This window comes from Prionailurus viverrinus, chromosome B4 (assembly GCF_022837055.1).
Source record: "Prionailurus viverrinus isolate Anna chromosome B4, UM_Priviv_1.0, whole genome shotgun sequence".
In the NCBI taxonomy this organism is placed as follows: Eukaryota; Metazoa; Chordata; class Mammalia; order Carnivora; family Felidae; genus Prionailurus; species Prionailurus viverrinus.
This window is the reverse complement of record NC_062567.1, coordinates 89948834-89976740: the sequence shown is the minus strand read 5'-3', so window position 1 is coordinate 89976740 and position 27907 is coordinate 89948834. Positions and strand designations below refer to the sequence as shown.

The 27907-nt window shown below is 43.9% G+C and overlaps 1 long non-coding RNA gene across 2 annotated transcripts; it reads left to right on the top strand.

Annotated features, from left to right (window-relative positions):
- On the top strand, positions 1-25674 carry LOC125170731 (uncharacterized). Of its 2 annotated transcripts, XR_007154079.1 has the most exons (4): positions 1-132; positions 1559-1664; positions 8941-9101; positions 25055-25674. It is a non-coding gene; the product is annotated as an uncharacterized LOC125170731 (long non-coding RNA). The 2 variants fall into 2 exon arrangements; XR_007154078.1 differs by lacking the exon at positions 1-132 and having other exon boundaries at positions 1526-1664.
- Positions 25675-27907: the final 2233 nt, after the last annotated feature.

Below are 27907 nucleotides of genomic sequence, written 5' to 3'. Positions count from 1 at the left end.
TAGGAAGCGAGGAGACTCCGACTTTAAATATTGTCTCCGATCCATCGCACCAGATGGCTCTGAAAAGCCTGTGTCTGTGAGCTTTTACCTGCAGGCCAGCCCACAGCAGCAAGGGACAGTAACAACTGCCAGGTATTTAACAGTTCAAACAGCTCATCACGTGCCGGACACGGTGTTAAATGCTTCTTACACATGAAAATATGATATCTGCTCCGCTCCTAAGTTTTCGTTATTTTTATATTATCCCCCCCCCCCCCCCTTTTTGCAACACAAGCAGCTGAGGCTTAGAGAGGGGCAGGTGATTTGTCCGAGGTCGCACAGTGGTGAGAGTGAAAACAGGGCTCAGAACCACCCCAATTGACAGGGAAATCTGTGCTTCTGAAGTTTTCAGGGCATTTACCACTCATTCCGGTCACTTGGGATTTAACGTAATCTGAAATGTTGCACCAGTTTTCATGTCAGCTTTTATAATCCCACTAGGACTGCAAATTCCTTGAGGTCAGTGACTGGATTTTCTACTTCTTTGTGTTCTTCAAAGTGCCTACCATAGCAATTTGCACAAAACAGGCAATTAAAAAACATGCACATTAATAACTCTAAAAGCCGAGAGTTAAATTACTAATTATCAAGTGAATTGAAGGGGAAAAAAAAATGAGGGTACCAAAATAAAAAATGGATGAGGATTTGTCTTCCCCGCTTCCCAGGATGTGGGTCATTTTGAAAAGGCAAATTCCAAGTCTATCCTGAGTTCCAAAGGAGGGAAATACTGTAGGTGAATTAACTTTCCGAAATAGTTACATTAGGGAGGAAGCCTCTTGACAGCATCCCGAATGTGTCGGTGGGAAATGATTCCAACAAAGCACAAATGTAAATCAAGCCTGGTTCCCCTGCGCCCCAGATTCTCACAACTTCAGAGACGCACCCCTAATCCTCTCAGTGTCTCCTGAGGGCTTATAGAGTCTGCGGTGGCCGGCGGGCAGGAGTCACAGAAGCTCAGCCCCCGGTGCACAGGGGAGCAGAAGAGAGGCTGTGTGCACAATCAGGAGTCAGCAAGATAAGCAGCGAAATCCTTTCAGCAAAAACCCTGGGGGCAGACACGCTAGGGACAGAGGTACAGGAATGCTTCTAGATTCCAATCTGTAAGGAGAGGGAAGCCTTCTAACATCACAGCTGGACAGAAAGCCACGTGAAGGGGCCACGCTGCTTTTTTTTTTTTTTAATTTTTTTTTTCAACGTTTGTTTATTTTTGGGAGCAGAGACAGAGCATGAACGGGGGAGGGGCAGAGAGAGAGGGAGACACAGAATCGGAAACAGGCTCCAAGCTCTGAGCCATCAGCCCAGAGCCTGACGCGGGGCTCGAACTCACGGACCGCGAGATCGTGACCTGGCTGAAGTCGGACGCTTAACCGACTGCGCCACCCAGGCGCCCCGCCAGGCTGCTTTTGAGCAGGGCATCAACCCCTCCCACCCAGCCCCCCACCCCGTGCACATGCACGTGCACAAACACACGCCAACCACTGTCACCGGACGCCCCTTCCCTCTTTGTTTTCTTTATCAGCGCGCCCAGCTGCGATGCTCCCAGACAGTGCTGGACGCCAGGCCACCGGCTCCCTTCCCGAGGGCAGCTGCACACAAGACCGTCAACAGTGAGGAAAGTGACACCGGTACGTTAAAGGCAGGAAAGTCCCCCTCTCCCGCCGGTCCTCTGATGATAATCCAGCCTATCTGTCACCTAGAGTGTGTGCGTTCTCCTTCACAGACACAAGTAGGAGGTATCCTGCGTTAAGACATCTTGCTGGGGATGGGAGGGGCTTTCTTTGCCACCTTTGTCTGCTGCCGTTTCTGGCTTTAATCTGTGGCCGAAGGCAGAGCCCAGCCTTTGCACGCAGCGCCGGTTCCCTCCCAGCCAGACGCGTGTCTCCGCCAGCAGGGTCTCCGCCAGCAGCCCACATCTGCGCTCAGGGCCCCGGGCAGGAGGGCCGCCCCCCCAAGCGCTCCCTTCCTGGAGCTCCCTGTGCCTCTTCTTCCCTGATGCCAGAGCCGAGCTCCAGTTTCTCCCGCTGTAATGGGATATGCTGCCGTTAGGGGCCTTGGTGCTGTGTCTGCTGTTTTGAAAATGAAAATATTTGCTTCTAACTCCAGTTACCATCTGTTCGTAACCTTTACTCCAACCCATATGCCAGCTTGGAACCGCTACTGTAGCCTTTGGGTCTCTTGGACTTTCCCGACAGACTAACCTCCAGCTTCCTCTTGGAATTTTTTGAATTACCAAGCGCTATTATCATGAGCTGTCTGTCACTACAGGCACAGGCCGCTTTTTTTTTTTTTTTAAAGGGCTGCACATTGTGTGTCTCGTCCAAGCCTCCATGGTGAGGACCAAGAAAGAGAAAGTAAGGAGCAGAAATTAAAATATGAACGTTTTGCAAACACACGGAGTGCATTATGCCTGTCAGGATGCCACTGCGTAAATTGAAAAAGAAATTGTTCCATGGTATCGAAGAAAACAAATGGAAAAAACAAAATGGGATTTAAAAAATATTTGTGGATAACGAGAGCATGGCGGAAGGGGAAGAAACCTAATTAAGAAGGGGTAGAACCCACGGGAATTTTAAAACATCTGAGGGTGCGTAATATTTAAACGCTATTTCTAAGAAGAAATGAGATGCTAAAAACCAGTAATTATATTGGTTGGGATGTTAATAAAGCAGTTTAGCTTAAAAGAAGATGTCAAACAAATACTCAGTTCTGGATAGTAGGCATCTTGGCCACCAACTCGAGGAGACGTTTTCTATCTAGCGCTGGCCCAAGATACAAGCCCATGGTTTTCCAGCCAGTTGCCCATACTTGTTATTCATCATTTCTTGGTTAACAAGAAAATTATCAAAATATGACTGGGCTCTGGAAATAAAGCAAGCTGGCATCTCAGTATCCTACGTTACCAGGGAGGGGATATAAATCTAAATCGGATGAGACAGTGATGGGAGACAGCAGGAAGAGAGACTAATCCAGCCAACACCTCGTGAGCAGCTGAACAGTCAGACATACAATGTCTAGGGGTGATGAAGCATCCCGTCAGATGTGATTCACCCATTCCTGTGCAGAGGGGTCTGTGCTAGAGATTCAGGAATCCGATAACAGTTAACTCTTGAGGAAAGTGGCACCACATTTTTATGCATGTAGAGTTACAATAACGTCTAGAATTTGTAGGCACTACCGTTAATAACAATAATACACCTGCCAGTCCCTGCTAAGAGTTTCACTCAGCACTGGATATTTCATTGAATCCTTAAAACCAGGGAGTAAGACAGGTACTATTTTTATCTCCAATTCTCAGAGGGAGAAACTGAAGTTCTTAAATGGTAACCCCACTGGTAATTGCCAGAGTTGGGATATGAACCACAGCTCAGGGTTTTTTATCCCACGGAGTCTGATTCTCTAGAATCAGAATATTGATTCACTAGACCCTGTCCTAGGTATCCTCATAGATACCTCCACTAGAGTTAGAAATGGCCCTTCTTGGCCTTAGTCAATCATGGCAATTCATTGACCAGTGATGGTTCAGGAACTCAGACTCGGACTGGTCAGCATCTAACATTTCCCATTAATAATTATGGATCTGTAAAAAGCATACAACTGAAATCGGCCCAAGCAAATGAATGGGAAGGACTTGGGTTCCAAAGAGTAAGGAGAAGTGACCTTTCTCTCTGTCCCTCTCTCACTCTCTCTTTCTCCTCCCTTTTCCCCCTCTCCCAAAGAGAATAGAAAAGCATATGGCACCAACTGTTACATGAAACCACCAAACTACCAAGTAGAGAATTCACCTTAGGATGAGGTCTTCTTTGTAGATGGCTGTATGGACAGATAGAAGGAGTCCAGGTTGTTGATGCCATAATTAAATGGTAGGGATCAACAAATATTGAGGTTCACCTGCCTCTGGGTTTCATTTTTATATGAGCCAATAAATGTCCTTCCTGTTTAAATAACTTTGAGTCGAGTAATCATTCTCTACAACTGAAAACATCTCAACTAATACCTACCTCATGAGTCTTCCTCAGAGAAGAAAGGGAAGAGTCATCAGAGCCCTCATGGATGATCTCACTCATGTGAAGGAATCCATAATGTGCCCCTTTCATACATGAGAGGGTGAAGACCAACACAGTGAAGTGACTTGCCTGGGTTACATAGCTTACATAGCTAGTCAGTGACAAGGCTGGAATTTGGACCTAGGAGGGTCTGACATCAAAATATGTGCTTTCCAATAAGCACAGCAAAAGTCTTGGCCAATAATGAAAGGTATGCAATCATATTCCAGTCCCGTGGAGAAGTCAAGCAAGGATGCACCAAGGATAAAGCATAACAAGAAATTTGGTTTTCACTGCAGAATGCCAATCTCAGCAAGGAATTTGTGTGCTGGTGTGGGGAGCCTCTTGTATGGCTGGGCTGATGTGGGAGGAGAAGGGAGAGGCTGCAATGAATGTAAAGAGGCTAATCCCTGACACATTGAATGCTGGGTGGAAGACCAAAGTATGACTTTTAGACTCTACCAGATGGCATGTGTGGGGCTACTGATATCCCTTCCTGCCCTAGTCAGGACTGTCTCAGCCACCAGTGGAGATCACAGCATCTCAAGTGGAAATACTGAGAAGAGACAGATGCTAAGAAAGAAAGAAAGAAAGAAAGAAAGAAAGAGAAGGAAAGAAAGAGAGGGAGGGAGAGAGGAAGGAAGGAAGGAAGGGAAAAGGGAAGGGGAAGGAGTCCATAGGTATTAGGAACATGATTACTATGAGAGTGACAAAATGACTCCCCAGATTATTGGTTTATCTGGAAGTATCCGTTCTCTCTGGTCAATGATGCACTATATGCCAGTTTCTAATATCTGTTTCTAGTGTACTTTTGGGTATGATATATTGTTTTCCTAAAACTAGTAACCATTCTGTCCTAAGTTCTTGCTCAAAAGTTACATTTACATCTGAAAACTCAAAGTGCTATGGTATCTGGCTACCTTTTCCACTCTCTACCTGTTCCAGAGCTGGCGTATATATCTGTTGACCTTGAATACTACACTGTTTTAGGGAATGCCATTCACATGGCCTCTCTCAAATGGTACTGCGCACAACCTGAATAACCATACCCAGCGTCCTGTCTGGTTCTCTAATTCCTTGTCCACTCTTTGCCTAAGGCTTTTTCTTTTATGCATCTGTGCCTATTTTCACTATTATTTATGAGATAGATCAGCTGATGGTTGCCATGGTTGCTCAAGTAGCCAGTGTGAGGCAAAATGTTCTGGCTTTGGTTTCAAACAAGACATAGTCCGGAATGTTGGGTCTGCTGCTTACTAACTAGTTGGCCATGGCCAAGTCAACCAACTGAATCACTGTTTCACCATCTATAAAATGAAGTGAATAGTATCTACCTCATGGTATTAATGGAGTGATGTGTATTAAACAAGATAAAACATGTCAATGTCTATTTTTGTTATAATTTTTCTTATTACTAATATTATCAAGCGTTATCCCTAGTGTGGTGTCTGCAACAGGGAAGATCCTCAATAAATATTAGTTTTCTTCTCAAATTTCTATATTATCCTGTGTCCCTTCTCTCCGCAAGGGATGAACCCATCCAGAAGATGCCTAAATTCTAAGTGAAGAGTACCCTCTCCTGGATATTTTCCAAACTGGGTGGGGAGCATTTTGCAAAATATGCCCCTTAAATGATTCTGGCTCAAGAGAAGAGGGAGAGAAATCCTTTGGTCAAACATCTGAAAAGTACTGCATTCTCTACCTGCCCTTGAAATTCTCATCATTCGTTGGCATACTAAAGGCTTTGGAAAACCTCATTCCAAAGAACTCATTTAATTGTTTTATCAGGTATTTCTCAAACCAGTTTGACTATGGATTCTTTTTTTTTATATTGGACACATTAACAGCTCACTTCTGTGCTCCACAGAACACGTATTGGGGAATGTTGGTTTAGGGACAGAAGCTAGGAAAATGGGGTAGTCCCAGGGAGAAGGTTGGCGTGACCAAAAAGATGACACAAACCAGAAGGGATCCTGGGGCAAAGTTCTTCTGCAAAATTCTAGAAGGGTCTAGAGTTGTGACTTGATAGATATATATTATTCCCTGTTAGCAGAAAGGGAGAAGTATGTGGAAGCAGAAGAATGAACGTCCACAAAACGGAAGAGTGAAAGCACTTATCACGAGGTCAAGCATTTACTGAACAGCTACTATGTGAGCATCGTGGTATGCAAATATGAATAACGTCACCCTTGTTAAGGAAATGAAGACAGAGGAAACAGAGAGAGAAAAGGTGTAGGAAAAGAAAGAAAATAGGGGCCGCTGGGTGGCTCGGTCAGTTAAGTAAGACTTCAGCTCAGGTCATGATCTCATGGTTGGTGAGACTGAGCTCCACGTTGGGCTTTCCGCTGTCAGCCAAAGCCTGTGTCAGATCCTCTGTCTCCCTCTCTCTCTGTCCCTTCCCCTCTCGCGTGTGCTCTCCCTCTCTCAAAAGCAAATATTTAAAAAAACAAAAAAGAAAAAGAATTACTTCTTTTTGAAAAAAGAAATGAAATAGATTAGAAAGGGAAAGAAAACATGTTTGAGAAAAACCTTGTCAAGATTTCTGGGTGCCAAAGGTTCCAGTCTTTTCTGCCTCACACAAGCTGCCCAGGTAACCTATCTTTAAGTACGTGGCAATGCCAAGCAAAAGAATTGATTGTATTTTTTTTAAGTGAAGTCTGCAAAAGATTAAAATTTTGTTTATGGGGAAAATGATCTTTCAATATAGGTGTTAGAAAAATTCAGTTATTAAAGTGGGCAGCAAATTAGCTACGGGCAATAATGGGACGCAACACATCCGTTAATATTTACGCAGCATTTCTGCAGCAAATATGAAGGGACAGGCTCTAAAACAGCTTAAGAATAAACCTAAAACTAGAGAGGAGGCAGTTTTTCAAGTGTGCCTTTAGAATATGCATCCCATTCTGTCATTTCATTTGCCAAAAAAAAAAAAAATGTGAACAAATTGTCTTCAGTGAAGGAAGATGAGAGAGTAGAAAATTAAAGCTTCATTCAGAGGCAAACTCTGCATCTGGGAGGCCAATGTCAGAAACTGAAATATTAATGTTGTGCCTGGAATACTGGAGCTCATTACTGCCTTCTGCTGGTTCTGCCTCCTCCCCACCAATATGTCCTGCCATATTCTCTCCAGCCCACTGGCTTCCCTCAACCCTTAGGAAATGAAGGTCCCAGACGTAGAGTGTCACCTCCTAAATATTCGCCTCCCTTATGCTGACTTTTGCATTGGTTTAGCCCCTCCTTTCTGCATGCACACATTCATTCATTCATTCTCTTACTCATTCTTCACCAAATATTTATTGAGTTCCTACTCCAGACCTGCCATGCCACAAGGACTGTGCAGGTCCTTTCTTGAAATGAAATTGGTTTTTCTCTCCCCAGTAATCACAGATTTCGTAGATCTTTATTTTGCATCTTGAAAACACTTCTGATGTTTGTACTACCTCAGGAAAAACACAGACACACTGATGAACTGTGCTGAACAATTACTATGGCGGATTTCATTTACTCTCACGTCTCATACGCTATCACTTTTTTTTTGACGGAAGTAATGTGTCTCCAACCTGGGTTGTTGGGATTTCACCATAGGACTATTATAACATGGAGGTGCCACTGCCCCTTCTTTCTTTTTCATCCCAGCACGGGAGTTTGTGCACAGAGGTGAGGGTTGAATCCGTAGATTAGGTGACATGTCCAGAAACAGCATGCTGCACAAGAAATGGCCAACTTTTTCTGTAAAGACCGGACAGTAAATATTTCTTGTCCTCGCAGGCCATGTGGTCACTGGGTGCATCTGGTCACATGCCCCGTAGGTAGGGCCAAGGCAGCCGTGTACGATTCATAAAGAAATGAGCATGACTGAGTCACAGGAAAATGTTATTAATGGACAGCGAACTTTGGATTTCCTATAATTTCCCCATGTCATAAAATACTATTCTTTGATTCTTTTCCCAACCACTTAAAAACGTAAAAACCGTTGTGAGCTCACAGGTTCTCGAAAAACAGGTGGGGGCTGGGTGTGGCCTGCACAGGCAGTAATTCGTTCACTCCGAATGTAGCAGAACAGAATAATCTCAGGGTAGGACCAGTATGTGAACACTATGTCACTTACCAGCTGGGAGCCATAGTGACTAATATCTTTGGGCCACTATCTTCTTAGCTGAAAGTGGGAATGATTTTGGTCTTGCAACGGTAAGGTAGGGATCAAGTGAGAAGCAGTACCAATAACGGATTTCCTAAAAGATAAGGGAGTCTGGTGGGCTTGGGATCAGCTGAAGGGACATGTCGGTAGGGGGATGGGAAAAGACCAGCAAGAGGCAATCCCTCCTTGTCTGAACTCGAATAGGCACTTGTTCAATGCTAGCTGTTGTTGTTGTTGTTGCTGTTACTATGTTCATCATCATTCAGAGAACGAATCTAGAGAGAGGGAAGTAACAAGTGTCGACCACAGATTCAGAGGGAGAAAGAGGAGCTAAAAAAAGGAAAGTGAGAAGTAGCAGGAAAGAGAGGAAGAAAAAGCCACAAGAGCATAATGATTCCAAAATCCTCCCCCTGCTCTGATGTCCCTCCCAAACTCCAGAAATGGGTTTTCCGCCTCTCTGTCGAATCTAGCCACTGGAGTAGCCCTCTGGCAACTCCAGTGGAGCATGGCCCAAGTTAATTTATCTTCCTCTGATCTTAACTCTGCTTTGCTCCAACACTTTCCATTTCTATTAATAATACCACCAAGCTCCAAACATCTAGGTCAGATTGGATTCCTCTCACTCATTTTCTCCTAAGCCTTGTTGAGTGTACCTTCCACATTTTTCTAAGGTCCATATTCTCCCAGTGCTGCTACTCACCCTCTCTCCTGGCCTCTCGACAGCCCAGGCTGCCCCTGCCAGCCCTACCCATCCAGATCTCAGCATCCCACTCCGACCTCCGATCAACCTGACCCACAGTGTATCCACAGTGGACCCTGACAAGCAGAACTGAAGCACAGGGGTGTGTGCCCATCACTTCAGAACCAAGCCTCCTTAACAAGAGGTGAGTGACCATCCAGGATCTGCCCTGATATCCTGACTTGATGTGATTTCCTACACAGCTAACGATTCCATCTCTGCCTGCCTTCCTTGGCATCTGCTTTTGCCTCCTCCTGGGATGCCTTCCTCTCCACTGTATTTCCAAATTCTGGGAATTCTTCAAGGTTTTCTTATAAATGCTCCCTTTTCTGGGAAGCCTTCAACTTAATCTTTACTTCCTGTGAATATCCAATAGCATTTATCTGTACTTCTTTCTTGTCAGTCATCATTTGCTATCCCTGTGTTATTTCTATACATGTTTATTTTGCTAGACTAGTGATTCTCCCATCCAAGTACTAACCAGGCCCGACCCTGCTTAGCTTCCGAGATCAGAAGAGATCGGGCGCGTTCAGGGTGGTATGGCCGAAGACTAGACCAGTGATTCTCAAACAGAGATGATTTTGCCCCCCAGGTGATCTCAGCCAAGAGGCGGTGTCAGGAAATAGTTTTGATTGTCACAGTCGGGGGATGGGGAAATGTACTGCTGGCGTGTAGTGGGTTGAGGCCAGAGAGACTGCTGAACGGCCTACAATGTACAGAACAACCCTCTACAACAAAGAAACGTCAACAGAGTGAGGGTGGGAAACCCTGGACTAGTTCTGAGCTCTTGTAGAAAGGGTTCCATAACCTATGCCTATGTGTCTTCTGCAGATGCTAACTCAGTCTTGCATATGGTCGTTGCTAAGGAAATATTTGTTGACTTAATGGAACAAGAAGAACTTTGGGAGAAAAGGCACAGCCCTCAGGGATGACACACAGTATGGTCTTACAGTAGCGTGTGGGTATCTGTGCCCAATACGTGTGCTTCTCCATACAAGAAGAGCTTTCCAGCATCAAAGGTCTTTCTCCTCTCACCCGGTGCAGAGTGCAGGTGACAGCCTCAGAGGGCCTCCTGGATGTCGTGGTCAGTCTGGTGATTCACATTTCGGAAGAGTCTTTCAAAAGATGTAGTCTTCTATAAAACAGGCAAAACGATACTTCGTTTTCTTCTAATATTTCAGCATTCGAGGCGTGTATCTTGATTCTGAGTAAGTTGGATGATTTTCAGCATATCAAGGTCATCACACCCTGAAGAGTTGGCCTCCGTCCTTCAGTCAGGCCTGCAGTTAAGCCATCTCAGAAAAACACAGACTTGGAATATGTCTCCGAGGCTGCCATTAGTTCATGTGTTGTTTAAACAATCCGGAGATTTGATTTGATTTTTTTTTTTAATGTTTTATTATTTGCCGAGAGAGAGAGAACAAGCAGGGGAGGGGCAGAGAGAGAGGGAGACAGAGAATCTCAAGCAGGCTCACGTAGTCAGTGCAGAGCCCAACACAGGGCTTGATCTCAGGAACCATGAGATCATGACCCGAATGACCTGAGTCAGATGCTTAACTGACTGAGCCACTCAGGCGTCCCTACCCCTGGTATTTAGAGAGAGAGAGAGAGAAAAAAAATCCCTGCTCAGTTTTCTCCTAACTCATACCCACTAGAGTTTAAGCCTGATCCTTTTCAATCTGCTCTCAGAAATAGAGAACCACTGAAGGTAACACAACACCAATAACAATAGCAGAAACAGCTAAATCCTTCCGATTTATGGAGGACTTTTTACTGGCTTTCCCACTTACTGAATGAACAGTGTAACCTCCCCAGTGGTGGTTGGGCTTGGGCTCCAATCTTCCTCTTTCCTTCTCTTTACTGCTCGTTGGCACTTTCTCCATGGTGGGGACCGGAAAAACGTTCATCCGTCATTTTTGTAAATCCTGATTTTAAGTAACGGTTCATTTTAAGTTTGTAGCTAATCTAGGGATTATCTACCTTCATACCCATTGACATAAAAAAACTGTAGTTTTTTGGGTTTAAATCCAATTGTCTTCTGGACAAATCCGAATTTGCTAACTAATTCTCTAGCTCTCAAATCCCACCTCTCTTTTTTTATCAAATCATTTCCCAAGTATTTCTTATGTTTCATAGGACACAAATGGTAAAATAATTGTTTCGAGTATAGGATATCATACTGAGAAGTAAAATATATACGAATCCCATAAGGCAGATATTTATAAGCATTTTTAATGCAAGAAGGATTAACTGCATACAAATTTCACACCCGTCTCTTCATATATACTACCAAGACTGAAGTATTATTGAGCCTTGCCTATACATCTATAAATAACAAGCAAGGATTTGCTACTAAAACAGCCAATAGTTTATTCAGCATCTTCCATTGCGGGTAACTTCAATCCTGACTCTGAAAACATACTCACTTTTCAGTAAGATCTCTATTCCCAGGTGGCACTTTGCCTGTGACCAAGGGTCATGAGGTGGGATGCTATTGCTGAGCAATGTCACAAAGCGGTGGCCTTTGTATGAAGAGTTAATGACTTGGGGAGGGGGCAGTTTATCCTTCACCCCACCCAGAGCAGAGAGAAATCGCCAGCAACACATTAGTGTGGGTTAGACAGAATCAGACCGAAATTTGAAGCCACAAGTGTCCCTTAGAATGAATTCTCAGATTCATAGAATCTGAGAGATCCAATGAGATTTCATGGAAACCTAAGGAGAACCTGGGAATTTCTGCAAGTTGTGAGATACAGGCCTCAACTGATTTAACTTAAATCTCAAAGAGTAACTAGTATCTGGATTACTCAGTTAACACTTATGGAGTGCCTACTGTGTACCAGGATATTTTAAAGGCACTGGGGTGACCGTGTTGAATAAGGCAGGCTTCCTGCACTTGACCTTTCTTTCTTTCTTTTTCATTTTCTTTTGCTTTTTAAAGTAATCTTTATGCCCAGCATGGGGCTCAAACCCATGACCCTGAGATCATGAGATGCATGCTCTACTGACTGAACCAGCCAGGCGCCCCTTGACCTTACTTTTTGGGCGGGGCACAGAGCAAAAACAGACAAGAGAGACAGGCAATAAACAAACAAAGAAAGGGACGAACAAGACTTTTTTCAGAGAGTAGAAAGGATTATGGGGAAAAAATGGTTTCAAAGGTATGTGTTATGAGTCCTTCAAGACAGAGGTAGGGAGAAGAGTGAAAGCGAACTTAGATCAGATCAGGGAGGGCTTCATAAGGAGGGGCTGTTCGACCGGGACCTGAAGAGCAGGAAGGAGCCAACCATGTATAATTCCTGGGGCGTTCACTCTAAGCAAAGGATGGCAAGCATGAGGCTGTAAGCAGGAAAAGCAAAGATCAGTGGGACCGGCTATAACCGACCAAGGGCAAAGATATTGCATCAATTTCCTAGAGCTTTGCTGTAACAAAGTACCACCGAGTGGATGGCTTAAGAGAACAGATTGTCTCACAGGTCTCTGGGGGGCTAGGAGTCCAAAATGAAGGTATGAGCAGAGTCAGTTCCTTCTGAGGGCTGCGAAGGATAATCTGTTTGATGCCCCTCTCCTAGCTTCTGGTGGTTTGCTGTCTGTCTTGGGCTTTCCTGGTTTGTCCTCTACCCCCACATGGCAAGGTCCCTGTGTCTCTTGACCTAACTCCCCTTGTTACGAGGACACCAGTCTTACTGGATTACGATGTACCTAATGATCTCATTTTCACTCGGTTACCTCTGCAGAGACTCTATTTCCAAATGAGATCACAGTCTGAGGTGGGAGGTGGGGGGGGGGGGGGGGTTAGGACTTCAACAGATCTCTTGTGGCGGGGCGGGGGGGGTGGTACACAATTCAACCCATAAGAGGACACAGAGAGTTCAGAGATTTTTTTAATGTATTTTATTTTTTAAATATTTTATTTTATTATTTTTGAGAGAGAGAATGTGAGCAGTGGAGTGGGAGGGGGGAGGGGGAGGCAGAGAGAGAAGGAGACAGAGGATCTGAAGTGGGCCCTGTGCTCACAGCAGCGAGCCCGATGCAGGGCTCAAACTCATGAACCTTGAGATCGTGACCTGAGCTGAAGTTGGACGCCGAACCGACTGAGCTACCCAGGTGCCCCAGCTTAGATTTTATTTTTAAGCACCATCTTGAAATGTCTGGCATGTGGCAAATAATAAATGTCAGGAAGTATCATTATTATGCAGGGAATTTCTTTAAAAATGCAAAAAGTTAACAGAATAGGGTTTTACAAAGTGAAATCAGATTGTGTGCTGGCTGAAATCCCTGCAATGGCTCCCCCTTCAAACTCTGAGAAATGTCAAGTCAATAAAAGACCCACAAACCCCACAGGATCTGAGTCTACTATGATCTTGGACCTTGTCTCCCACCAGAGACTAACCCCTGCCTGCTCCTCCCACTCTATCCACACTGGTCTCCTTATTTGTCCCCAAGCACCCCAAGCATGGCCCCCACCTCGGAGCCTTTTTGTGTTATTGCTTCTGCCTGGAATGCTTGTCCTCCAGATACTGTCCCTAATGTCATACAGGCTTCACTTCTAAAACCGCTCTTAAAATAATGCCTTCATCAATTTCTGTCTCTTACTTCACTGAACTATTCCTCATAGCTTTTATAACTACTTAGACTTATTACACACACACACACACACACACACACACACACACACACATCTGTTCTTGTCTCTGGAACGTCAGCTCTGTGAGGAAAGGGAAATATATGTTCTAGTCAATTTGCCACCAGAGTCACAGCCGCCGGAACAGTGCCTGACACCTAGGAGATGTTCAATATGTTTGTTGAATAAATGAATCAAGGGAGCCCATGAAACCAGGTGTCTCTATTCTCATTCAAGTATGGTCTTCTCTCTCTTTTGGATTGTGTCTGCAATCCATAAATGTCTCACTGTTTCTTTGTTTCACCAATGAACTGTCTCAGTCCCCTATAAGTTTGTGTACATTGTTGAGCACTCAGTGATGCATATTTAAAGGACAGATATTTATCTCAGGGACATGGAGTTAACAGCTAATGTCTACCTCATTTTGTATTCTTCACTTACTTGCAGCTACATAAATTTGGGTTCTGCAGGGATGGGAAGTGAGATGCCTTTCAAATGAACCCCAGAATGCCTACAGATGACCTCTTCTCTGTCCTGCAGTGGTGGAGGGAGTTCCTAAGCCCCAAGAGAGCAATTAAGTCAAACGATTACGAAGAATCTGAAACACTTCCCGCTGCAAAGTAGAAGTAAATTAGACATAAACCAAATTAGAAACAGAAATGTATATTGCACTGCAAAATGTGACTTCAGATGCACTGAACCACACAAGAAAATCAATCAAATTGCTTTAGAATCCCATCTTCTGGTACTGCCTTGTTTCATAATCCCAAAGAGTCTAACACAAGTTGATCATTATGAAACTGACTTAAAAAGAAAAGACTTTTGACTATTTCCAAAATTTGCATCAGCCTTTAATAGAAGAAGGTCTGCCACTGCTAACGGTATTCAAAAGAATGTGCTGTGAGTCCTTAAATTAATTCCAAAGAGACAGTCCAAAAATGTTTTAGGAAAGGCATCATCACTGAAATAAATGAATGGTTTCCCAATGTGACCACTCAATTAAATGCACAAATTTTGCTGAGATAATTTTAAATTCAGGCATACCTTATAATAAATTTATGCGTATTTAGTTTGTGGTGTATTATGTTTTCCAGTATGCTTCTCAGTTAATTAAAAAGTGGTTCATTACAACTTTTACAAATTATTTATGAGAGAACTATATATTTTCCAGGAAAAAAAAAAGATTGCCTAATTTGAAAATGTATGGTGCTGGCCAAACATGTTAAACTATGCAAACGGTTATAAAAATTTCTTTACTATTCTTTTACTCCATTAATTTCCTTGAGGTTCTTACTTTAAAAAGAAGCCTTCCTTAAAAGGATACCTATTCAAAAGACATTCCTGGGGGCGCCTGGGTGGCGCAGTCGGTTAAGCGTCGGACTTCAGCCAGGTCACGATCTCGCGGTCCGCGAGTTCGAGCCCCGCGTCGGGCTCTGAGCTGATGGCTCAGAGCCTGGAGCCTGTTTCCGATTCTGTGTCTCCCTCTCTCTCTGCCCCTCCCCCGTTCATGCTCTGTCTCTCTCTGTCCCAAAAATAAATAAACGTTGAAAAAAAAAATTAAAAAAAAAAACAAAACAAAAAAACAAAAAGACATTCCTGATTAAATACCCTATGTAATAAAACTATTAACAAGAAGGAGGAAAGGGCAGAGAGGAAAGGAAGGAGGAGGAGGAGAAGGAGGAGGAGGAGGAGGGGCGGGGGAGGAGGAGGAGGAGGGGCGGGGGAGGAGGAGGAGGAGGGGCGGGGGAGGAGGAGGAGGAGGAGGAGCGGGGGAGGAGGAGCGGGGGAGGAGGAGGGGCGGGGGAGGAGGAGGGGCGGGGGAGGAGGAGGAGGAGGAGGAGGAGGGGCGGGGGAGGAGGAGGAGGGGCGGGGGAGGAGGAGGAGGAGGAGGGGCGGGGAGGGGAGGGGGGAGGGGAGGGGGGAGGGGAGGGGGGAGGGGGAGGGGGGAGGGGGGAGGGGGAGGGGGGAGGGGGGTGGGGGGTGGGGGAGAGGAAAGGGAGAAAAAAAAACATTTCTGGGTGACATAGATTTCCAAATTCCAGCAAATGCCCCAGTAATTCCAAATAGCATTCACTACAGAAATTTTAGTACATCAGAAGTATTTATCAGGCCCTTAGAATTTCATTCCCAACCCTGATTGACCGTAAATGAAGACGTGCATGCCTTTTGAGCTGTTACTATATTTGTAGTTTGAATTTAGTCACTAATTTACCCAGACTGGCCAATTCTTTCAAGTGAACACTGATCTATTTTTCACATGGCCTCAATAGGCAACTTCAAATAATTTACCAGCCAATTCAGTCAAAAGAAGCAGATTGGTAATGTACACAAACTCATTCATTGTAATCTGAGAAAAAGTCACAAGGGTATATTATAACTAATAGCACCCCGGGAGAGTAACGGAGAAGGGCTGGCTTAGAAAGTTCTCTGCACCACAGAATGTGCTCCTTCATTACTTTTCTGAAGCTTGTTTGGTCTTCACTCTATGCGACAAAGATTTCTCATAATGGACTGTGAATGCACTGTGGCATATTTCAAGGAAAAAAATGATAATTATTAATAGTGAGAGAGCTTCATGCCGAGGTCAAAGGCACTCTGGTGGAAGCAAATAACCTAGAGGTTTCTAGTTACGAGAGAACAAATCAGAGGGCTCAGTTCTAGTTAAAACAGAGAACGATTCTCAGTCCGAATCATTTTAGAAACAGAAATTGCTCTAGAAACCTAGAGGTAGTTATAGAATGCTGGTCTCAAAATGCAAGTGCCACGAGGGAAAATGGAAACAGAAAAGCTTAAACATATTCCCTCGGAGCTCCCCAGAGCTTTTCTTTATGCCCAAGGCATTTCTGGTGGAAACAGCTTCACGAGACAAGAGTGTTGTTTTGAAAATTAACCTTGCCTTTTTGGGACATCGAGAAAAATCCTCATGTCTTTCAGTTCTTCCACGCCTGCCTGGTTTTCGAGCAAAACTTATTTTTGAAATATTTTCTCTCCCGATTGGCTAAATGATTTCATTTGGGTAATCTCAAAGTTGTTTAAATTAATGATTCAAGATTTCAGTAATTTTAAAACATCATGGCCACATTTATTTATTAATCATTTATACCACGTGTGTGTATTGAGCCCCTCCTGGGCACTCGAGATACTGCAGCGAAAAGACCAGCAAGCTTCTTACTCTTATGAAGCTTCCTTTGAAGCTGGGGAGGTGGAGGGGTCACCAAAAATGAATAAATAAATAAACAAAAAGCTACAGCGTATGGTGTTGTTTCCTGAGAATCAAAATAGGGCATTCTGATAGAGAAGGACAAATGGGTATTCTAAGATATTTTTTAATGCTTATTTTTGAGAGACAGAGACAGAGACAGAGCATGAGTGGGGGAGAGGCAGAGAGAGAGAGGGAGACACAGAATCCCAAGCAGGCTCCAGGCTCTGAGCTGCCAGCACAGAGCCCAATGGAGGCCTTGAGCCCATCAACTGTGAGATCATGACCTAAGCCGAAGTCGGACGCTTAAACCACTGAACCACCCAAGCGCCCCAACAAAAGGCTATTCTAGATTGACCCATCAGGGAAATCCTCTCTGAAGATACAACAGTAGAACTCAGTATTGAATGATAAGAAGGAACCAGCTATGCAAAAATCAAGTAGGAAAAGCATTTGGGGCAGAGGGAAGAGCCAATGCAAAGGCCCTAAAGCAGAACGAGTGTGGTCTGTTCCAGGAACAGGAAGAAGGCCAGATACGGTAAATGGATTGGAATGGGTTCAGAGTAGGCATGGAAGAATCCCAGTCCAGAAATTCGCAGCCATCACCGTACCCTTGATTAAACTGATGAACATCAAGGCAGTATATTCTGATCTGAGTTCTGTCCCCTTCCAATATAATCTGCACGTCGCTGTTAATTAACCTAAAATATCATGTTAATTAATTGAACCTTCATGTCCAAAAATCATCTTATATACCATCTGCCTACAGAAAAAAAAGGTCAAGTTATTTAGCTTGACATTTACAGACCTCCAAAAAGTTACGCCAACCGGTCTATACAGCTTCAAGCCCCTGTCCTCCTCTAAGAAATACTCTTCCTTAGCCAGACCTTTACTCCAACACTCCCTTTATTTTAACCTCAATTTTTTTCTCCTGCCATCCCCTATTATCCTGCACGACTCTCTCCCCCGTCTCAACAAAGTCCTATCAATTTCTATCAGAAGTCTTTTTGTAACTAGCAAAAGAAAATCCAACACAAAGAGGCTTACACAAAAAGAACTTTCTGGCTCAAGTAAATTAAATGTCCAAAGTAAAACAACTTTAGGCAGAGTTTTATCCAGAGGCCAAAGTTATTTACTTTGAGATCATCTTGCCTCCGTATGGCTCCGCGTGCTGGTTTCATTTTCAAGCTGGCTTCCTCCAGGATGGCAAAGCTGGCTGCAGCAGTTCGAGGCCCTGTACGGGGTTGAATGGCGTTTTCCCCAAATTCATGTACATCCACCCGGAACCTGTGAACGTGGCCTTATTTGGAAATGTGATTTTTGCAGATGCCATCAAGTTAAAATGAGGTCATACTGGGTTTAGAATGGGCCCTAATCCAATGACTGGTGTCTTTATAAGAAGAAAGAAATTATGGGGCGCCTGGGTGGCTCAGTTGGCTGAGCATCCTACTGTTGATTTTGGCTTAGGTCATGATCTCACGGTTCATGAGTTCGAGCCCCTCATGAGGCTCTCGCTGACGGTGCAGAGTCTGCTTGGGATTCTCTCTCTCTCCCTCTCTCTCTGCCCTTCTCTCTCTCTCTTTCAATGAATAAACTTAAAAAAAGGAAGAAGAAAGAAGTTTGGACACAGAGAGAAGCGGGAGAGGCTCTCTGTGAAGATGATGGCTGAGATTCGTGTGATGGGGCCACAAGCCAGGGAATGCCAGGGTCCACCACCAACCACTGGAAACTGGGAACATGCAAGGAAAGATGCTGTCCTAAAGACTTCAGAAGGAGCATTGCCTGTCAACACCTTGATTTTGGATTTCTAGCCTATAGAATTTTGAGAGAATACATTTCTGTTGTTTTAAGGCACCCAGTTTGTGGTCATTTATTATGGCAGCCCTGGGGAACGAACACAGGCCCCCTCTACCCACCCTGTCATGCAGGGGAGTAGACCAAGATATACCTGGTAGTTTCCATGGGAAAGAGAAGCTTCTTTTCAAAAGGCTCAGCAACTTTTCCTCGTATCTTCTGTGCCCATGTCTGAATCAATCACTGCCTCCAGTCCTACTTGGGACTAAGAGATCATCACTCCCACTTAAACCACAAGGCAAATGGTGGATGAGAGATCCTGCCCCACCTCCCATTCCCTCCCCCCCCCCAAAACTAGTACTTACTTCCTTTGTTATGAAAAAAGGGAAATATATCCTAGGAAAGGAACCAACTCGACAATTGGTAGCAGTTTAGATGATTTTTGGCTGGAAGTTACAGAAAACCTGCCTCTAACTGGCTTAAACATTGAAGAAACGTATTCTGTCACATAATAAGAGATCTAGAGACAGATCAAGCTTTGGGCATAGTACAAATGGGGCTCCCACTCTGGATCTCCCTTATTCTCTCTCCAGCCTTAGCCGTTCTCCATGTGCCAGCTTTGTCTTCATGCCAGGGTCTCTCATGATTTCAGAATGACTGCCAGAAGCAACTAGGGCAACCAACATCCTTTTCCTGGGCAGGGGAGAGAATAAAAATCTTCTTCCCGATTATGAAACAAAAGTCTTTCCTTTTAGATGGATTGGACCCACTAAGCTCATGTGCCTACCCCTAGACCAATAGTAATTGCTACGGAAATGCCATCCACTTGTTGGCTTAAGCCTAATTCCCTGAATAAATCATGGGGGAGGGCAGGGGAGAGTGGGTGGGATTACCATAATGGTTTAGCATGGGACTAATCAAAATTCTCCCTTGGAGCTAAAAATGGAGTTTGTTTACCCTGATACATATGTCCTATGCGGGGGGAGGGTTTCTGAAAAACATGAAAAGAAGGGTGAGTGGATGCCTGGTTAGGCAACCAGTGTTGCCCACCACAGCTTCCTTTCAAGCTTCCTTTCCTCCATGAAGCCTCCCCCCCCCCTTACTGTAACCAGAAGCAAACCCTCCCTCTCTAAATTCTTCAGCACTGATTGTGCACACTGACATTTCACACTTACCATATCGTTTTAACAATATTTTAGATACATATTTCTAATCCCCTGAATTCTTAAAATTAGAGTATGTGTACATTACACTATGCCTCATATATCACCTCGCCCAGAATATTTTATGCTCACAAAAACCCGTCCCTTAATTGAGTGACTTCTAATACCAGCATGAAGCAGGCGACCTTTAAACTTAGCAACAGACATATAGATCCAGCTCACTAATTCAATTTTTCCATCTTCCTAATGAAAATCTCCCCTTGCTCATTATTGCCCAAGAGTCTTTTATGCAGACATATTGGCGATTCTCGGCCTTTGAAGCCATCTGTGCTTAATAAAATGGTTAGATTTTGAACCTCGTTAAATAGTGAGAAGCACTGGTAAGACATGATTTGGCTAATATTTTGAGTAAGAATCTGGATAAGGTACAAAAACTGAAGTGGTAATACAAGTTTCATTATGGAAGCTGAATAAGATGAAGGAAGATCTCTTCAATTGTGCAAAGATGTTTCAGTTACTTTTTCTGTTTTACTAATGTAAATCACAATGGTTTATCCATTCACACTCTAAGTTTTTCAGTGCATTCGCGGTCGAATCCAATAATCATGCATGCGAGTTTTAAGAGTTCCATTGCTCAACGCTATGTCATTAAATCTCTATTATCTTTGAAAACAACTGTTCCACGTTCAGCAGCCGAATTTTTGTAGAATGATGGCTTATCTAAGCTCTCAATGATCTAGCACGGATTTTGATTAAATTTATTAAAAGGATTGTGACCACTTTGAAGATATCCTGAGTACACCTGAAATTTTCTCTACGAATGAATTCTAGTATTTCTGATGGTTTATTATTGTTGCTTACCCTTAATGAATAATGTACCGTCCTGGTCCAGATACATAAACAATAGTAATAAAAGTGGTTGACATTGTATTTCAAAATGAATTCAAATTTCAAAGGATGAAAGCAAATAATTAAACCCTTCATTTAAAAATGGAAAGAGTTGAGAGGAGAATGTCTATGGACAAAACACCTGATTTCCCCTCTAAGGGGGAGATGGGAGCAAGACAATGCCATACACACACTCCCAACAACCTTCCTCTAGGTTAGTGGAGACATCAAAGCCTGACCTGAGTGCTGAAAATGCATTACCCCTAGTTTACCACCTTGAGTAAACTTTGGTCTCATTTTTTTTTTTTTTTTTTTTAATTTATTTTTGGGACAGAGAGACACAGAGCATGAACGGGGGAGGGGCAGAGAGAGAGGGAGACACAGAATCTGAAACAGGCTCCAGGCTCTGAGCCATCAGCCCAGAGCCCGATGCGGGGCTCGAACTCACGGACCGCGAGATGGTGACCTGGCTGAAGTCGGACGCTTAACCGACTGCGCCACCCAGGCGCCCCAAACTTTGGTCTCATTTTTAAAAAGAACTTGAACCACGGAGAAGGTGAGCACTAATAGTGATTCAAATCTCCGGGAATATTTAACGTCTGCTGGACATATTGACGTCACTAGACAGAGTAAGGAAGAACAGTGCCAGACAGTTCAACACCCACATGTTAGTTCTAAGCACTTCCACGCCCATTCTTTCCCTCTTACTTTCTAATTAGGTATGTATTTAACTCTTCTGTAGATTTTAAGAAATACTGGTAGGCTGGAGGTGGGGCGGGGCGGGGTGGGGGGAGGGAAGGCAAGTGGAAAGCGGGCATTTCAAAGATAATAGCATGAAAATGGTCTTGATGGGACTTAATGGAACGCGTTTCTAAAGCATAGACATTTATTTGAAGTTTATTTATTTATTTTGATGGGGGTGGCAGAGAGAGGGAGAAAAAATCCCAAGCAGGCTCTGCGCTGACAGCAACAGTTCGTGAACTCACGAACCCGTAAGATCATGACCTGAGCCGAAATCAAGAGTCAGACGCTTGACAGACTGAGCCACCCAGGTGCCCCTAAAACCATAAAATTTTTTTTTTTTTAATTCCCAATTTCCCAGGGAGAAAGTGGATTTGGGATTGAGGACAAGGGCATTGGCGGGTTGTTTCGCTCACACACACTGGGAAACAAGCCAATGGTGAACTGAGGGGGCATCAGCCTCCCTCGGTCCAAACGTAGCTCCACTCCTTACTGTGTGACCTTGAGAAGTTACCTAACTTTTCCTAAGCTTCAATTTTCACATCTGTAAAATGACAGTGATAACAGTCCTTACTTACTCTGCAGGGTGGTGGCAAAGATTAAACCATCTAATCTATGTGAAGCGGCTAGCAAAAGGTCTGGAACACATTAACCGTTCCATGAATGTGAGCTACTGCTCCCATTATCCGGGGGAAGCCAGCCTGTTTGAGGGTCGCTCTCAATCCCCTGGCCCAGAGCTGTCAGCCCACCGTACGATTATCCACAGACAGAAGGGGCTGCTTCCCTCATTTCTTACCTTCTTATTTCCCTCATTTTGCCTCTAGAATCGTTTATGTCACCAGAGATGAAAATAATAATCTATTTACATCACATTAACCTCATTTCCTTTCTTCCCTTGGAAAGGCTCCAGTATTATCAAATTAGTCCGTTTCGAAGATGACATCCGCTAGAACTAATCAAACTGACCAATTTCCGTTCCTCGATACTGTCCTCGATTCTCATCCATGAGGGCACCAGCTGCACTACTTTTAAAGGAGGCTGGGAACACGCACGCCGCAGACAGACTTTCGGCACTTGGTGACCGCAGTTGTAACCGCTTACCGAATGTGAAGATTCTGTGTGCGTGATGGGGTCTGGCGTTCTAATGCCGACACCCATTCACTGCAGAGAATCACAAGTCTGCAGGGAGGAGAGTCATTCCTGCTCAATCTCAGATCTAGTTCTCTCTCATCTCAGTTGTCTGCTGAGCTCCCTAACGCTAAATTCTGACCCGCCAAGTTTCTGAATACAGACAGTGAACGAGAGCCACTTAATAAATCTTAGCCCAAACTAGTACCTGAACATGGTATGTTAATCTAACAGTGAAGTGCCGTTTGAAATTTGTCGCTATGTCTAAAATAGACATCTGGTGTGTCCCGTATGTCTAGATGTCCTTTGTGCTTGAGATGTTACTGATGTTGTGATTTCTCTTGCATACAAATGTCCCCTAGAAAGCAGGTGTAAAACCAAATGCCCTTGCCTCCTCCCCCTGCTCTCAAGCCTGCATTTCAATAATTCTAACGATGTCTGCATGACAAATGAAAACTGCATTATTTACATACTTCTAGCAAATGATAGAAAACAGACATTTGGTATTATTTCAGACTAAAGCGTCAGATGTTTGGCCCAGATCACGACTTCAGATCTCGCTTTTCATCCATCTCGGTGGAATCTGTTCAGAGCATGTATTTATACATGCCACTCAAATGGTAGGAAGCTGATTAAACACATGACCACCAAGTTGTGGGGCCCTTAAAATTTTGTTGTTTTATACTCTGTTGAGAAAAAATGGTAAGCTTTTAAAACCAGTTGCTGATGAGTGCTACTTACGACTATCACTCTTTTTGAAAAACACATTTCCCTGCTTGCTTTCTTGAGTGTGAATATGATACATGCCCATTATAAGAATTCAGACAGTGCAGAAATTTACAAATGTGATAGTAGAGATCACTTGAAACTCCATTCTCTGAAGATAGACACCATTTACATTTTGCTGAATATCCTTAGCGATATCCCTCTATGAATATGTACAGGAAGATGTAATTCTACATAATGTCCTAGAACCTGGCTTTTCCAGTCAGCAATATGTTTGGCCATTTTCCCATGCCCATAAAGATAGCTCTACATTTGTGATTCCCATTATGTCCTCTTTTCCCTTCCAGATAAGAGTATGGTGCATAAGCGGGATGGTGTGGCAACAGGTAAAGGGTGGAGGGAGAGACATGACTCTCCATCATCATAGTTCATGATGACTTAGTAGCCACTTGTCCCTTCGCGATTGATGTTTATTCCCAACGTTGCACAATTATAAATTTACTGAACTCTTTCTCCCCCACAATTTCTTTATTTTTTTAAACCGATGTGTAAACCCTGCTTTATCTTAAGACGGACTCTTGTCTGAAATCTCTCGTAGTTGAGAAAGCAAATTATGACAGTGTTAGTTCTGTTCAATTCTGAATGCGTTGTTGGATGCCTGTGATTTATTTATTTTTTTTTAAGTGAGTCTCTTATTTCTTGATAACAGGTAAAGTTACCTACATGAAATACAGAAATGAGAAATGTATTCGTATTTATTAGAATACGAAGAACTGTTTTTAACTGACTTTGCTACTTAGCAAACAGTTCAAAATTCACTTGCTAACAGAAAACTGCTGATCTGGGTTTGTTTTGGCAGTTTTTGTTTTGGCAGTTCTGACAAATTATGCAAGAATATGCAGTTTCACCCCTGTAGAAAGTCTCTTTTTCACAAGTCAGTGGGTTCAAGTTGTGGAGTGCACCTGGTCATTCACCATTGTACTACAATCCTCAAAAGTAAACTCCTGGTGGGGCGCCTGAGTGGCTCAGTCGGTTAAGCATCCAACTTCGGTTTGGCTCAGGTCATGATCTCATGATTCATGGGTGTGAGGTTTGTAGTTCGAGCCCCACATCAGGCTCTCTGCTGTCAGAGACAGATCCCCTGTCTCCCTCTCTCTCTGCTCCTCTCCCACTTTCAAAAATAAATAAACATTAAAACAATACTTTAGCAGTTTACCAAAGTTATAGGACCAGGAAAAGGTTCAGCAGTTTACCTAAGTTATAGGACCAATCTGACTAGTTAGGTCAAAATTCATTTCCAGAAGGTAAGACAAAAAGCCCAATTCAAAATATAGTAAAACCTTGGTTTGCGAGCATAATTTGTTCTGGAAGCATGCAGCACTTGTGCATATCAAAGCGAATTTCTTTTTTTTTTTTTAATTTTTTTTAACGTTTATTCATTTTTGAGAGACAGAAAGAGACAGAACACGAGTGGGGAAGGGGCAGGGAGAGAGGGAGACACAGAATCCGAAGCAGGCTACAGGCTCTGAGCCATCAGCACAGAGCCTGATGCGGGGCTCGAACCCGTGAACTGCAAGATCATGACCTGAGCGGAAGTCGGACGCTCAGCCGACTGAGCCACCCAGGCGCCCCTCAAAGCGAATTTCAAGAACCGTTGGCTCAGGTTGTGATCGTGTGACATTCAACGTCACACACTACTCATATCGCAAGACATCGCTCGTTTATCAAGGTAAAATTTATTAGAAACGTTTGCTCGTCTTGCAGAACACTCCTGGAACACGTTAGTCTCAATCCAAGGTTTTCCTTGTGTTAACATTTCAATTTCTTGTGTTTAGGAAGATTCGTTGTGTTGGACAAGACTCTGCACGCCCCATCACTCATTCGGTTATTCAACCGGTAAAGCTATGAGGCGCATCATTGCCCCACACAGGGCACACAGTGCCCATACACGTTGATGGCTCCAGGCTGGGCAAGTATGGCTCCAGACCTTTGCTGGTGTCTTGACCTACGGTTCAGCCAACTGTTTTACAGCCAAGCTCCTTCCGGATGAGCTCGGAAGCTGAGTAACAGCTCTGCACACACCTGGCTTGACGTGAGGAGCCCGGAGCCTGACCCCTGTGTAAACTCGAGGCTCATGTACACCTCAGAGGGGCCACCTTCACGTTCGAAATGAGGGATCCTGGACCAATCTCACAGTTTTTGCAAATGCTAAGTCATGTGTGTGAAAGCCTCCGGCAGACCGTGGGGCTTTACAAAGCATTATATGTAGGTATTGCTCCCCTTCCCGACTCAAACCAAAAGAAGAAGAACCAAAACCAGTACGTAAATCTATTCTAATCCGGGTCTCAACTATCGGAGAATTAACTGTTACTTTTTTAGTTAAAAGCCAGGCTCTGCTTCCGATTCTGTGTCTCCCTCTCTCTCTGCCCCTTCCCTGCTCATGCTCTGTCTCTCTCTGTCTCAAAAATTAATAAAATCATTAAAAAAAAAAAAAGCCAGGCTCTTCTTTTCTTTTTCTCAACCTATTAACCATACTGAAAAAAAAAAAATGTTGAAAAACAAAAGCCAGGCATCTTCCCTTAGACGCTTAACAGCAGTGGCTGGGGCTACCTTTTGGTTCCTGATTCTTATGTCTACCTACCCTGGTTCTGAATCCTGTTTCAAACTCTAAGTATAGGAATTGCTGGCCCTTCATTCAAAAGGAGCGCCTTAAAGATCAATGGAAGAGAAACTGTAATGTGGGACTTGATTTCCCTTGTCCCCACCGGTAATCCGAAAATCGTTTCACCTACAGCTGAATTAATGCGACGCTCTCAGTCAGACACTTATGTTGAAGCTGCTGAGGACAGTCAGCTAATGGTTGTGTCAAAGCGTCTCTCCTTCCACAGCCTCAGGGAGCGGAAAAAGCAACAACGGTTTATTTTGACCACAAGTCCTCTTAATGTCCACCCCCCAAAGACCCCTCCTTATGTCCCTCTTTCTCCAGCTATTTCTGTCTATTTAAAATTTATTTATCTCTCCCCCATCTGTGGATGAGGTCCCTTCCCAGTCTTGCCCCTCTCGTTCCAGCAGAGCATGCTGTAGAGGTAAATGAGTCTCAGCTTGAGAACCATGCAGTCTTAAAGGAGGAAAAAAAATCTTTGTGATCTTTTACTCCAACCCTCTTATTCTTCAGATGGGGAAAGAGTGTCAGAATAAAAACGAATCAGGTCCTCGAAGCTCAAGACCAACACGTGTCTGTTTTGCTGCAGCTATGAAGCAAATGTTTACAGTATCCACGGTCAGTTTTTAAATTAGGTGGGCTCAGTGTTTTCCTTTTCTCCGGGGAAGAAAAGAGTGAAGATCTCTTCTGTCTCCCCTGTGGTGTGGAACCCGTGGTCCGTGACAGTCCGTCCAGCATCGAGGAGTCATGCCCCTCCAGCAGCTGGACCCTTTTATTGATGGCTGTATTCACATGTGATTCAAAACTGGGGGAATTGAGGGGTGCCTGGGCTCAGGTGGTTAAGTGTCCGACTCTTGATTTCGGCTTAGGTCACGGTCTCACAGTTTGTGAGATCGAGCCCCATGTCGGGTTCCAGCACTGAGCATGGAGCCTGCTTGGGATTCTCTCTCTCCCTGTCTCTCCCTCTGCCTCTCCCCCAAGCACCCTCTCTCTCTTTCAAATAAATAATTTTTTTTTTTTTTAAGTGGGGGAATTCAACCAAGTGGCTGATTGTCCTGGGCATCCTTTTCCCTGTCTCAGCCAGCAAAGTCGAAAGCTACCAACTTCACTTCCAAGGCAAGAAATGTCTGTGATTCCTGCCCTACATGACTTTTTTCTTTTTTTTGTTGTTGTTACATTTTCTTTACTGTTTACTCATTTTTGAGAAAGAGAGAGAATGAACAGGGGAGGAGTAGAGAGAGAGGGAGACAGAATCAGAAGCAGGCTCCAGGCTCTGAGCTGTCAGCACAGAGCCCAACGCGGGGCTCGAACCCACAAGCCGCGAGATCATGACCTGAGTTGAAGTTGGACGCTCAACCGACTGAGCCCCCCACGCGCCCCCCCTACATGACTCTTAATGGGAGAGTATATGTGGCAATAAAAGTCTCCGTTGCGGTGTTTTGGCAACAAGCGTCTTTGTGCAATATATTCCCATCACCAGACATCAGAATTTATTTTATTTGAATTCTCATGACAATAGTGTTGCCTCTATTAGAGTATTGTACATTTAAGAAACCCATTATTTTGAAATTATGGTTTTCATTGAAAATTATCATTTGTCTTTTCCTGTATTTACTTTTGTTGCAGTAAATTGTGACATTTTGCTATTCCTATCAGAGCAAGACAAATTCACTTTGGGAAGATAAATGTCACATTTTAATGAAAACCAGCATACAGCAGTGGATGGGGCTAGTGAGCCTAAAAGGGGAACAAACAGGCATACACTTTGACATTTCTCATTCTTCTTAGCCACAGCCTAAGATTTAACTTTATTTTTTTTAATATTGGAGAAATTACCCTGTAAATCCCATCAGGAAGATAAACTAGATAGCTTGGGAGTTCATCAACCGTCACACATCCAATCCAGAAAAAAAACTCCTGACACGAGACAAATTTGCAGTTAAATGAGAAGTGAAATAGAGCAAAGGAGAGTCGGACCGCCGAACGTTTTGTACCCCAAGTAACAGAAGGGCCAAGGATCGCGGCA